The 11,170-nt window shown below is 48.0% G+C and overlaps 1 long non-coding RNA gene across 3 annotated transcripts; it reads right to left on the bottom strand.

Moving 5' to 3' along the window:
- Positions 1 to 2,528: 2,528 nt before the first annotated feature.
- On the bottom strand, positions 2,529 to 10,811 carry LOC116594129. Of its 3 annotated transcripts, none has more exons than XR_004287063.1 (4): positions 10,302 to 10,810; positions 7,399 to 7,503; positions 6,589 to 6,757; positions 2,529 to 2,563 (listed from the first exon to the last, which is right to left on the bottom strand). It is a non-coding gene; the product is annotated as an uncharacterized LOC116594129 (long non-coding RNA). The 3 variants fall into 3 exon arrangements; XR_004287064.1 differs by having other exon boundaries at positions 2,537 to 2,563; positions 6,579 to 6,757; positions 10,302 to 10,811; XR_004287062.1 differs by lacking the exon at positions 2,529 to 2,563 and having other exon boundaries at positions 5,761 to 6,757; positions 10,302 to 10,806.
- Positions 10,812 to 11,170: the final 359 nt, after the last annotated feature.

Here is an 11,170-nt window from a genome sequence, read left to right as displayed (position 1 = left end):
CCCCTCCCCCCGGGCTTGGTGAGGAGGGGATGTTGTGAGTTGGACCATATCCACTGCTAAACACTCCTGCTCCATGCAAAGGTCAAGTGTTCCGTGCTGAGAGGTTTCTCCAAGCTCATCTGTCAGCTCCCTGGGAAGCCGGAGCTGAGCATCTCTGTCTGATAAGTCTTTGGTTACTTCTTAGGGAAGCCTCACTATGTGCCAGGCACTGGGATTGACTCTTCATGTGTCATTTTCTCATTTAACTCTCACTCATAACATTAAGGGGCGATTGTCTTCATTTCTCGATGAGGAACTATAACTGGAAGTAGGTCCCTCACCCAAAGAGCAGTAGTTACGAAATGGCTGAACCAGGATGTTTTAGTGAGATCATTTTGAAAATGCAATTAATTCAAAATTCATGTTACATAAGGGTATGCAGCAAAAAGGCTCCCTCCCATTCCTGTGTCCCAGCCCTGCCCCCTCCTGCCAGATGAGTCTCCTAAATAGCTATCATTCCAGAGCTAGTCTCTGCATAGACATTTGAATACATATAAATATTCTTCTGTGTACTCCCTTTATCACAGATGGTCACGTACTATTGTTCTGCACGTTGCTTTTAAATTTATTTTAAACAAAATAAATAAATATTTTGAGGGTGGTCTCTCTCTCCTATGCATAGGACTTTGCAGCTGGATTTGTAAAGTCCTGGACTCTTAGCAAAGTCTGTCCCTCAATGACTGTCTTTGGTTCAAGGATGATGTGACCCCTTAAATTAGGAGGTGGGCGGACAGTGGGACGAGAAAGCTGGAAGACTTTGAGATCATGTGGGCACTCTCCTCCACCTACAGGTGAGAGCCCAGAAACACAGAGTGGATGACTGATCAGACCACCACTGGCAGCACAAGCCCAGGAACCATCAAGAACAATACTCGTGATGAACGTCTACTGCAAGAGGTAGGCCAGGCCTGGAGGCTGTGGCAGAACAGTGCGCTGGGCCACAGCGCACGGGGGAAAACATCTGACATGACTTTGATTTCTTCTAAGCAGAGAGAAATCTGGGTATGTGCCTTGGTCCTATGCTTAGGGGCAGCGTTTGGAGTTCAAAGGCACTCTTCCCCTGAGCCCCATTCCAGTCTCTTCCCTGGCCTGGCCTTTGTTCAGGGAAAGGGACCATTATGCCCCCCGCCCATCTGGGAGAGCAGAAGGGAGACCCAGAGGGTGGGCTGGATCATCAAAATGATGTGAGGGGGATCTAGGGGCCCACGTCACCGTCTGGGCTTCCAGCCTCCAGATTTCCCCCATTTACATTATGAAAAGAAGTTATGCTTGAAGGAGACTTACACAGCATGAAACTCAAACAAGATTTAAAGTAACCCTTCTTGGGGCACCTGGGTGGCTCAGTCGGTTGAGCGTCTGCCTTCGTCTCAGGTGATGATCCCAGAGTCCTGGGATTGAGCCCCAAGTTGGGCTCCCTGCTCTGCCCCTCCCTCTGTTTGTGCTCTCTCTCTCTCACTCTCTCTCTCTCTCTCTGTCAAAAAAATAAATAAAATATTAAAAAAAAAATAAGTTGAGTAACCCTTCCTCCTGGAGTAGAGAGAACCATGTTACATAAATTTCACCTTGAGGCCAGGACACTGAAGGGCCAGATTTCTCCTTTGGACCATTCGAAAGAGCCTGGGGTCTGAGGAACAAATGATCTACCATTTTCCCAGGATGGTTTAGAGACCATTTTACTCAGAAGTCAGTGGTGGCCTAAGTGGTTTTGAGGCTTCTGCACTTGGTAGGTCAGCAAAACTTCACAAAACACTTGGAGGACCAGCAAAAAGCAGATGGCTTCGTACTTTGCCAAAGAATAACGTGTAGATAGATAGACACAGATACAGAAACACCATTTCTTACGACGGTTCTTTCCCAAACAAGGACATTTTTAAAACAAAAAGTAAGACAATCGCAGGATAAAGACCCTCCTTCAAGGAATATATCATACACATGCACAGTCTTTATTTCCCCCTAGAACAGCAAAAGTTTCTTCAAGGGCCTTCAGACATGCAGCGTGGACCCTCCTTTCGGACCCCCGTGTCGGACCACCGATGAGCCGTAAGTGGGATCTCTCAGCCTCCGTTTCCTTAAAGTACTCTTCAGTCCTTCCCCTTCCCTCCCCTCCTCTTCCCCCACCACCCTCCTCCCCCCTCTTTCCTTTCCCCCATCTCTCCTTTTACTAATATTTGCGAGCACGTACAATGTTGTCACTTTTATACTATCTTTTCTTCTATAACACAGGTTTCTATAACATTGTGGAGCTCATCCAGAACTGATGAACAGGGAGACCACGGGTCGACCAAGTGCACGTTGGGTTGGTTCAAATGCAATTCACCCGAGCGAGCCAGCAAAGGGAGCTGGAGTAGCAAGAAGAGAGCGGCGTCCTTCAGCAAGAAAGGGACAAGCAGCCTGGGTGGCTCAGTGGGTTAAGCTGCTGCCTTCAGCTCAGGTCATGATCTCAGGGTCCTGGGATCCAGCCCCGCATTGGGCTCTCTGCTCAGCAGGGAGCCTGCTTCCCTTCTCTCTCTGCCTCTTATGATCTCTGTCAAATAAATAAACAAAACCTTAAAAAAAAAAAAAGAAAGAAAGAAAAAAAGGGAAAAGCCCTCTGCCTGTCCCTCTGCGGAGGATAGGGCCCCTTCAGCTCTATTTTAAGAAAATTTAAAATGCGTGCCTGCACCTGGGCTCTGGTCCCCAGAGACTCATCCCAGGAAGCGGGTTACACTTCCTCCGGTGCCCACCTGGCTCAGCGTTCCCTTCCATCTGCACTACCCTGTAAACTACCCTGTCACCTGCGGCAGCAACAGGACAGTTGGCCCGGTAGCCTCCAGCGGAGAGCCGCAGTGTCTGAGCTGCCCGAATTTTCTCCCCAGCCCTCCATTACTGCCTCAGGTCAGATACTGTTACCAAGATGCCTACACTTTGGAAGGTGTGCCCAACCCTATTGTTTTCAGCCTGTTATTTTTAGTGTGCAAGTTTTCAGAATGCGAGGATTTTCTGGAATTCCCATATTGAGTTTTAGCACACACACAAAAATTACACTCAACCAGTACTACTTATCTTTAGCTAAACTATAATATAATCATACCCATACTGAGCCACAGTTAAAAAAAAAAAAAGCATAGAGCTATGTGGAAAATCCTCACTGCAGAGTAAGTGAAAAAAACAAGTTGCAGAACAATATATACGGTGTGATAGATTATTCACGAGGTGGGGGGGAGGGGAACAACCTTCAAAACAGCACCTTTTATTTCCTATGGGTATATATATTCCATATGTTGCTAGGTTAAAGGGAGGCCTGCTAAGCACTTTTGTCTCTTAGTGGGATGGGGAGGAAGGCACCACAACATCGCCCTGACAGCTGGGCCAGACCCTTCCCTCCCGCCAAGGAGTCCTCAGCTTCCCCAGGTTCTCCAGTCCAGACCACACTCAAACTCAAGACCCCTGAGTTCTCTTCCTGAGAGTCCTAAGCCCACTTCCAGACCTGCGTGAATCCCCTTCTGGATCCATTCCCTGGATACCTGGTGCCTGTGAGCACATCCTTGGCCCACAGGATCCAGGGCTGGGAAGAGAAATGAGGGCAAGGGGCCCCCGTGGCAGTCGTGGTGCCCAACTACATCAGAGGCAGGCCCCAGCGCCAGGAGAAGGGGCGGGTGCTGCCTGGTTCTACCGATTTTATCTGTAAGCTGCCAGTTTTACAGGGGGAGTTATTGTTGCATTGCTTGTGTCCTTAACAGTTAATTAAAACATAGTAAAAATAATTTAAAGATTCCTTATGCATCCAGAGATTGGAACTAACAGAGTCTTTAATGATAAACATTGGCTCCTGGGGCCTAGGTGGGGAGGGGAAGTGGTGGGGGAAAGGAAGACGTAAGGGGAACAGAGCTCTGATTACTCTAAGTGACAGGTGTCAATGACTTCCTAATTTTAAAGAAATCGAGTATATTTTGATGGCTGTCAAGGGCCTTGGGGGTGAGGGTGGAATTCCCCAGAAGCAAAGGCCATAGCAGTTAGTGGACTTTCCACGCCACGACCACCCACGGCCTCGCATCCAGCACATGGCCAAGGCTCCAGGAAATAGTCCCTCCCGGGCCCTGGAGCACAGCACATCGGGGCAGATGGTCAAAACCGGCTGTCTGTCGGAGGGGTCACAGACCAGGGGATTTCCTAGGGGTGGAGTCCTGGGCAAGGCCCCTGGGCTATTCTGAGGTGTCCCCCATGCCAATTCCAGGAAGCCTGCCAGGGATTATCAGAAAATTGTTATCTGGTCTTCAGCTGCATTCAACAACACTGGGGTGTGGGGTGGGGTTGCAGAGGGCAGGCCACCTGGTAATGAACTAAAAGAGCCCAGAACCAGGAAGCAGGAAGCTGGCCATTTTGTGTGTGTGTGTGTGTGTGTGTGAGAGAGAGAGAGAGAGAATGAGAGAGAGAGAGAGACCTTTGGGCAATCCACTTAAGCCTGGGCACAGCTGGCCCCCCTCCCATGTGTAAGTTGGAATTATATTTTATCTCAGGGATAGATCAAAAGGTTGTGAAGAAAATGATGTATGGGGGCACCTGGGTGGCTCAGTGGGTTAAAGCCTCTGCCTTCGACTCAGGTCATGATCCCAGGATCCTGGGATCGAGCCCCACATAGGGCTCTCTGCTCGACAGGGAGCCTGCTTCCCTCTCTCTCTCTCTGCCTGATTGTGATCTCTCTCTGTCAAATAAATAAATAAAATCTTAAAAAAAAAAAAAAAAAAGAAAACGATGTATGATAATGAATGTGAAAGCAATCCATGAACCTGAAAGTGCCTTGAGAATTAAGGACTCATTTCATTGGTTCAGCTCAGATGTCACCTCCTCCAGGAAGTCTTCCCTGGCTCCCTAGTCTGGCTTAAGGATTTCTATTATTTTATTTTCCCTTTTCTCTTTTTTTTTTTTTTTTTTTAAAGCATAGTCTAGTTGGCACACAATGTCTTTTTAGTTTCAGGTGTACAACACAGTGATTTGACAAGCTGTCCATTATGTCCTGCTCAGCACCAAGTATAACTCTCATCTGTCACCACACAGTACCAGTTACTATATTCCCCATGCTGTACCCTTCATCCCCGTGACACAGAGGTTTCTACTCCTGACCCTCAAAAGGTCACTGTGTAAGCTTCAGTTTTATTACTTCATCTATCCCATTATATTGCTGCACTTGAAAGTCAAAATCTTGTTTTTCCATCCCCAGCTTCTATCACCATGTTATACACGTGGTAGGTACTCCATAGTTACCCTAAAAAGAATGTGTAAGTGGACAAGTGATTACTGTCCTCAGTTTCCAACCTTTTCACTGATATGGGCTACCCATGGCCTCATCCGTGCCCAGGGCTCTTCTGACAATTACATGATGCTTAATTTGGACTCACTGTGTTTCTGTCTGGCCCCCTCAGATATGCTCTCATGTATATCCCCAAGATCTGGACACTAACCCCACTGCTCAAGGTCATGGGTCTTGTCTAGAAATTGTTAAAAATAGATGGTAATGTTAATTCAACTCTCATTTTTTAAAAAAAAAAGCACTCAGGGGGGCACCTGGGTGGCTCAGTGGGTTAAAGCCTCTGCCTTCAGCTCAGGTCATGATCCCAGGGTCCTGGGATCAAGTCCCGCATCGGGCTCCTTGCTCAGTGGGGAGCCTGCTTTTCTCTCTGCCTCTGCCTGCCTCTCTGCCTGCTTGTGCTCGCTCTTGCTCTCTCTCTCTCTCTCTGACAAATACATAAATAAATAAATAAAATTTTTTTTTAAAAGTTAAAAAAAAAAAAAAGCATTCAGTAGGGGAAAGTAAGTCCCTTTGAAAGTAAGTCCCCACACACACACACTCTCAGAACTGGGCAGGGCCCTGGAAGTCAGGGCACAGGATTTGATGTTCCAGGCTCAGAGTCCAGGCTGCACTCTCCTTCTATGACCACACAGCACACCTGTCCTCCTGCTGGGTCCCTGCAAGCAGCGGGAACATTTCCAGGCTGTGAGGAAGGATCAGCCACATGTGTTCTGGCCCCTCATCAGACTTCCAGAGGTGGAAAATCTGCACTGCCATGAGCAGTTAGGGGCCACTAAAGAGGAAGGTTATGAGGCTGGAGGAGAGAAGGCTCTGTGGGGGAGGGTGGCTTGGGGGACACGGGAGTACTGGGGGAGACAGGAGATGACGCGGCAGCTGGCCCAGTGCTTACCGAGGAAGCGGGGTACAGCAGAGAACGAAGGCAAGACTGGGTAGAGCAGGGCTGGGAGAACCTGGGAGCACTTTGGGGGTGATTCTCTTTCAAAAGAGCACACAGAGGTCTGGGGCAGGGCAGCTGCAGAGGGAAGGTGGTGTTGCAGGTGAGGGATGGGTGGGGAACAGAACGGAAGAATGGATTCTTGGAGGAGAGACGGAAGCAATGCGCAAGAGTAGCGTGCTCCACACCTTCAGGCAGGGGCTCATTAAACATGCAGAGAGGCTGGGGGGTAGAGGTCGCTACATTTGCCTTGTGGTCCCTGCCAGCGGGGAGCAGATTCTTTGTGATCCCCCTTCTCCCAGACACCTGCGTTAATACCGGGACTTACAGACCATTTTGCCTGCATTCCTCAGGGCCTTGGTAGAGCAATTCGTGGACACACCGGGGACAAGACAGGGCAGCGCTGGAGCTGTCCTCCTCGCGCAAGCGGCTTATAGACACTTGGTTTCTTCCCTGCAGAAGTGCCTCACACAGTCATGCCTAATCCACAGGACTATCTTGAAAATTAAACAGAGTTAGTAAGTTATGGCTCAAGGGTCCATGGAGGTCTGGGTGGTATGGAGGCACCTGTGGCAGTCCAGGCTTGGTGACACTGGTTTCGGGTTCTCTTCCCCCCTGAACCCAGCCCACCCATCGGGGTGGAGAGAGGTGCTCCAGCTGCGTGCACAGCTGAATCCCTCCCCAAACCCTGCCCTCAGTCTCTCCCAGCATTCTGTGGTCAAGAAAAGACTGGGGTGGGGACACCTGTGGGGCTCAGTGGGTTAAGCATCTGCCCTTGGCAGGGCAGATCACAGGTCATGATCACAGTGTCCTGGGATCGAGCCCCAGGTCTGGGTCTCTGCTCGGTGGGGAGTCTGCTTCTCACTCTGCCTCTGCATCTCTCCCTTCCCCTCCCCCTGCTCATGCTCCCTCGGATCTCTTTCTCAAATAAATAAATAAAATCTTAAAAAAAAAAGAAAAAAAGAAAGAGAGGAAGGAAGGAAGAAAGAAAGAGAGAGAGAAAGAAAGGAAGGAAGGAAGGAAGGAAGGAAGAGAGAGAGAGAAAGAAAGAAAGAAAGAAAGAAAGAAAGAAAGAAAGAAAGAAAGAAAGAAAACAAACACGGGACTGGGGTGAGTAGAAGTTTGGAGTCTGTTGTACCTGCTTCCAAATCCTGGCTCTCCTTCTTAGCAGCTGTGTGATCTGGACAGATTCACACTCTGCACCTCAGTTTTCAGTTAAATGGAGGGAAATAGTATCTGGTTCCTAGAGATGAAGACAGAATTAAAACAGGCCTGGCACCCACTGGGTAGTCAGCAGACGCATGTTCTCTTCGCTAAGCTCCCAGGTTTCCTCTGTGCATCTCAGCCCCTATCAGGATCACAGGCTCCTCCATGGGGAGAGATACCCCACGCAAAGTGATGGGGAGTAGGAAGAATATGCCCGGGGTCCCAAACATCAAAACAACAACAACAACAACAAAAACACCTCAAAAAGTCCACAAGCAAAGAGCCTCTGCTGGCCTTAAAATCCTCTCTTCTTCCTCTCTACCCAGCTTCCCTGTCACAGCCAGGGCGCCTCAGGGGACGAAAGGAAGCGGAAAGTACCGCCCTTCTCCCAGTCCCAGGGGAAGGCGTTGCTCCACGTGCCCCCTGGCACTGTGGGCCACATTCCCAGCTCCCTGGCTGGCCTTCTCCGGGCATCAGGGATGCCGTGAGGGTGGTTGGGGAAGAGTGGGGAGCACCGTGTACGCAAGGTTTGCCGTCTTAGCCAAACAATCCACCACCCACAGGAACCCGAAGTGTCGGGTGAATCCACTGCGTTCAAGAGAGATGGAGAACCACACACAGGGGAAGGCAATACGTGGAAAAAACACGCACACAGACACGCCTGCATGTTCACACATGCACACGTGTGCACGCGCACGCACACACAAACACCCATCGCTTGTGGGCTTCTATAATATATAATTGAAAAGGAAAAGCAGAATGGAAGAAGGATTTCTGTGCACAACAACGCGGATGAGCAAGGGAAGCCAGACACGAGAGGCAGTATATTCTGTACGTGTCGATGTGTGGCTGAATGTAAAACAGGCGGCACGGATCTATGTGTCTGAGGTCAGGATAGTTGTCACCAGTGCCTCCAAGAGTGACCGAAAGGGGACACAGAGATGACGTTAGGGGCTGTTGGAAGTTTTCTGCCTTTGATCTGGGTGCTGCTTACCTGGAGGCGTGCACTTTGTAAAAATTAAGTACACTTACAATCTGTACACTTATTACACACTTATATTAAGTATATATATCAAGACATTTATTATATTTAGAGCTCTACACTTAGGATTTGGACACACACACATGTAAATACATAACGTATGTGTGTGTTATATGTACATTATACTTCTACAAAAAGTAATTATACTAAGAGAATGGAGAGATAAGCCACCACACACGGGGAGAACATTTTTTTTTATTATTATTATTATTATTTTGGGGGGGGGAGAACATTTTTGCAGAACACATGTCTGATAAAGAACTGGTTTCTAAAAATACACCAAGAATTACCCAACTCCTGGCTCGCGCAGTCAGTAGAGCATACAACTCACAATCTCTGGGTCATAAATTCGAGGCCCACCTTGGGTGTAGAGATTACGTAACAATAAAATCTTCTAAAAAATCAAAATATACAAAGAACTCTTAAAACTCAACAATAAGAAAACAAACTGCCCAATTAAAAACTGGGCGAAGGATCTGAACAGACACTTCACGAAGATCTACAGATGGCCAATTCAGAGAATTCCAAGTTAAGACAATGAGATCTCATTGCACACCTGTCAGAATGGCTAAAAATCCAAGGCCCTAATATCAAATGCCAGTGAGGATATAAGGCAACAGGAACTCCCATTCATCACTGGCGGGAATGCAAAATGGTACAGCTACTTTAAAAGATAGTTAGACAATATCTTACAGAACATAATACTCATACTTTAGAATCCAGCAACCCCACTTCTTGATATCTACCTAAATAAGTTGAAAACTATGTACACACACACAAAACCTGCAAAAATATTTAAAGCAGCTCTATTCATATTTGCCAAAATAAGAAGGCAAACAACATGTCTTTCAAAGGATGAATGTAGGTGGCTCAGTGGGTTAAAGCCTCTGCCTTTGGCTCAGGTCATGATCTCAGGGTCCTGGGATGGAGCCCTACATCGGGCTCTCTGCTCAGCGGGGAGCCTGCTTCCTCCTCTCTCTCTGCCTGCCTCTCTGCCTACTTGTGATCTCTCTGTCAAATAAATAAGTTAAATCTTAAAAAAAAAAAAAAAAAGATGAATAGATAAATGGACAGCGGCACGTTCCAGACAATGGAATACCATTCAGCACTCAAAAGAAAGGAGTTATCAGCTCATAAAAAGGCATGGAGAAAACTTCAAAGTGTATTGCTAAATAAAAGAAGCCAACCTGAAAATGGCTATACTGAATGACTCTAGTCATCTAGTCATCTCAGACGACATTCTGGAAGAGGCAGAGATGAGGAGAGGGTTGAATAGACAGCACAGGGCATTGCTGGGGCAGTGAAGCTATTCTGTACGATACTGTAACGGTGAATACATGTGTCCAAACCCACATGATGAACAAAAAGCAGAATGAACCCTAGTGTAAACTCTGAACTTGAGTTAATAATGTATCAGTGTTGGCTCAGTTATAAGAAATGCACCACACTAATCAAGATGTTAGCAACAGGGGAAACTGGAAGGGGGAACGAGGCATATAGGGGAACTTTCTGAGGTTCCCCTTAATTTTTCTAAAAGTAAAATTGCTCCCCAAAAGCCCATCAATTTAAAAAAAAAAAAAAGTAGTTGTATTACAGTTGAGTAATGCTTAAGCTCCCTAGACCTTCACTTCAGTTTCTTCATCTATGAAATGAAAGAGTTAAACAGGTGACTCTAATGTCCCTGGAGAGGGGGGCTGTCTAGGCAAATAAATGGACTTCCCCTTCCCCCTCTGCCACCCCTCCCATCAATCCCCCAGGGGCATTAGTAAAGCTATGCCCATCTGCATACTCACCAGCACTTGGGTGGTTTCAGTGTTGTAATGGTGTTCCACAGGCATCCCAGACTAGGACAGCGGGGTGCTCAAAAGGGGACGATCAAGGTCACTGGGCTGGTTGGAGATGAAGAAGTCACCATCCCTCCCCATGTCAGAAGACAAGACATAAGCTCTGTGCTATAATCTCAGTATATCGTGCTGAGAAGCTTCCATGAAGGGGAAGAGTTTCCACAGGGAGAGGTCCTCTGAGCTGTCTCTGCATCACTCTGTCAGCCTGCAGGAGAGAAAGAAGACAGAACAAAGTCCCCACACCAAGGGGACAGCTTGTGCAGAGGTCATAATTCCTAGAAGCCACGAGAGCTAGGCCAGTGTGCCCATGCCCACCCAGCCAAACTCAACCAGAACCAGCAACTCCCAACCTTCTGTTCCCTCCCCCCACGGGCAGCTGAGCCCCACTAGAGCAAACCACACAGCACAGAAACTCGTGTTTCAGATTCAGGATCTCCAACCTCAGCCGGGCCCTCTCGGGTTGCTCGCAAATTAGTTTTCGTTTCTTGGTTTTCTTTACCCCTTTCTCCACAACAGCTTTTACAAACTTTTGCCGACTCTCCTCAACGCCATCTCATGACCTCTCCACACAGCCTTAACAAATGGCAATCTTCCCACAGCTCCTCTGCTACCTTCCCAACTCCCTCCTTCCACCCCATCCCACTGGAAGCTGGGACCCCACTTCTGACTCCTGGGTTCCTTCATCCGGGCCCTGGCTCCATTGCTTCCAGCATTTTCAGCACAATGGATGCCTCCCGTCTTTCTTGGCGACCAAGACAACATTCCCTCCCTTTTCCATGTGCCCTTTGCTGAAGTTATGTCTTCTCCTTTGCTAGCTC

This window comes from Mustela erminea, chromosome 6, assembly GCF_009829155.1.
Source record: "Mustela erminea isolate mMusErm1 chromosome 6, mMusErm1.Pri, whole genome shotgun sequence".
Taxonomy (NCBI): Eukaryota; Metazoa; Chordata; class Mammalia; order Carnivora; family Mustelidae; genus Mustela; species Mustela erminea.
This window is presented reverse-complemented; position numbering and strand designations above follow the sequence as displayed.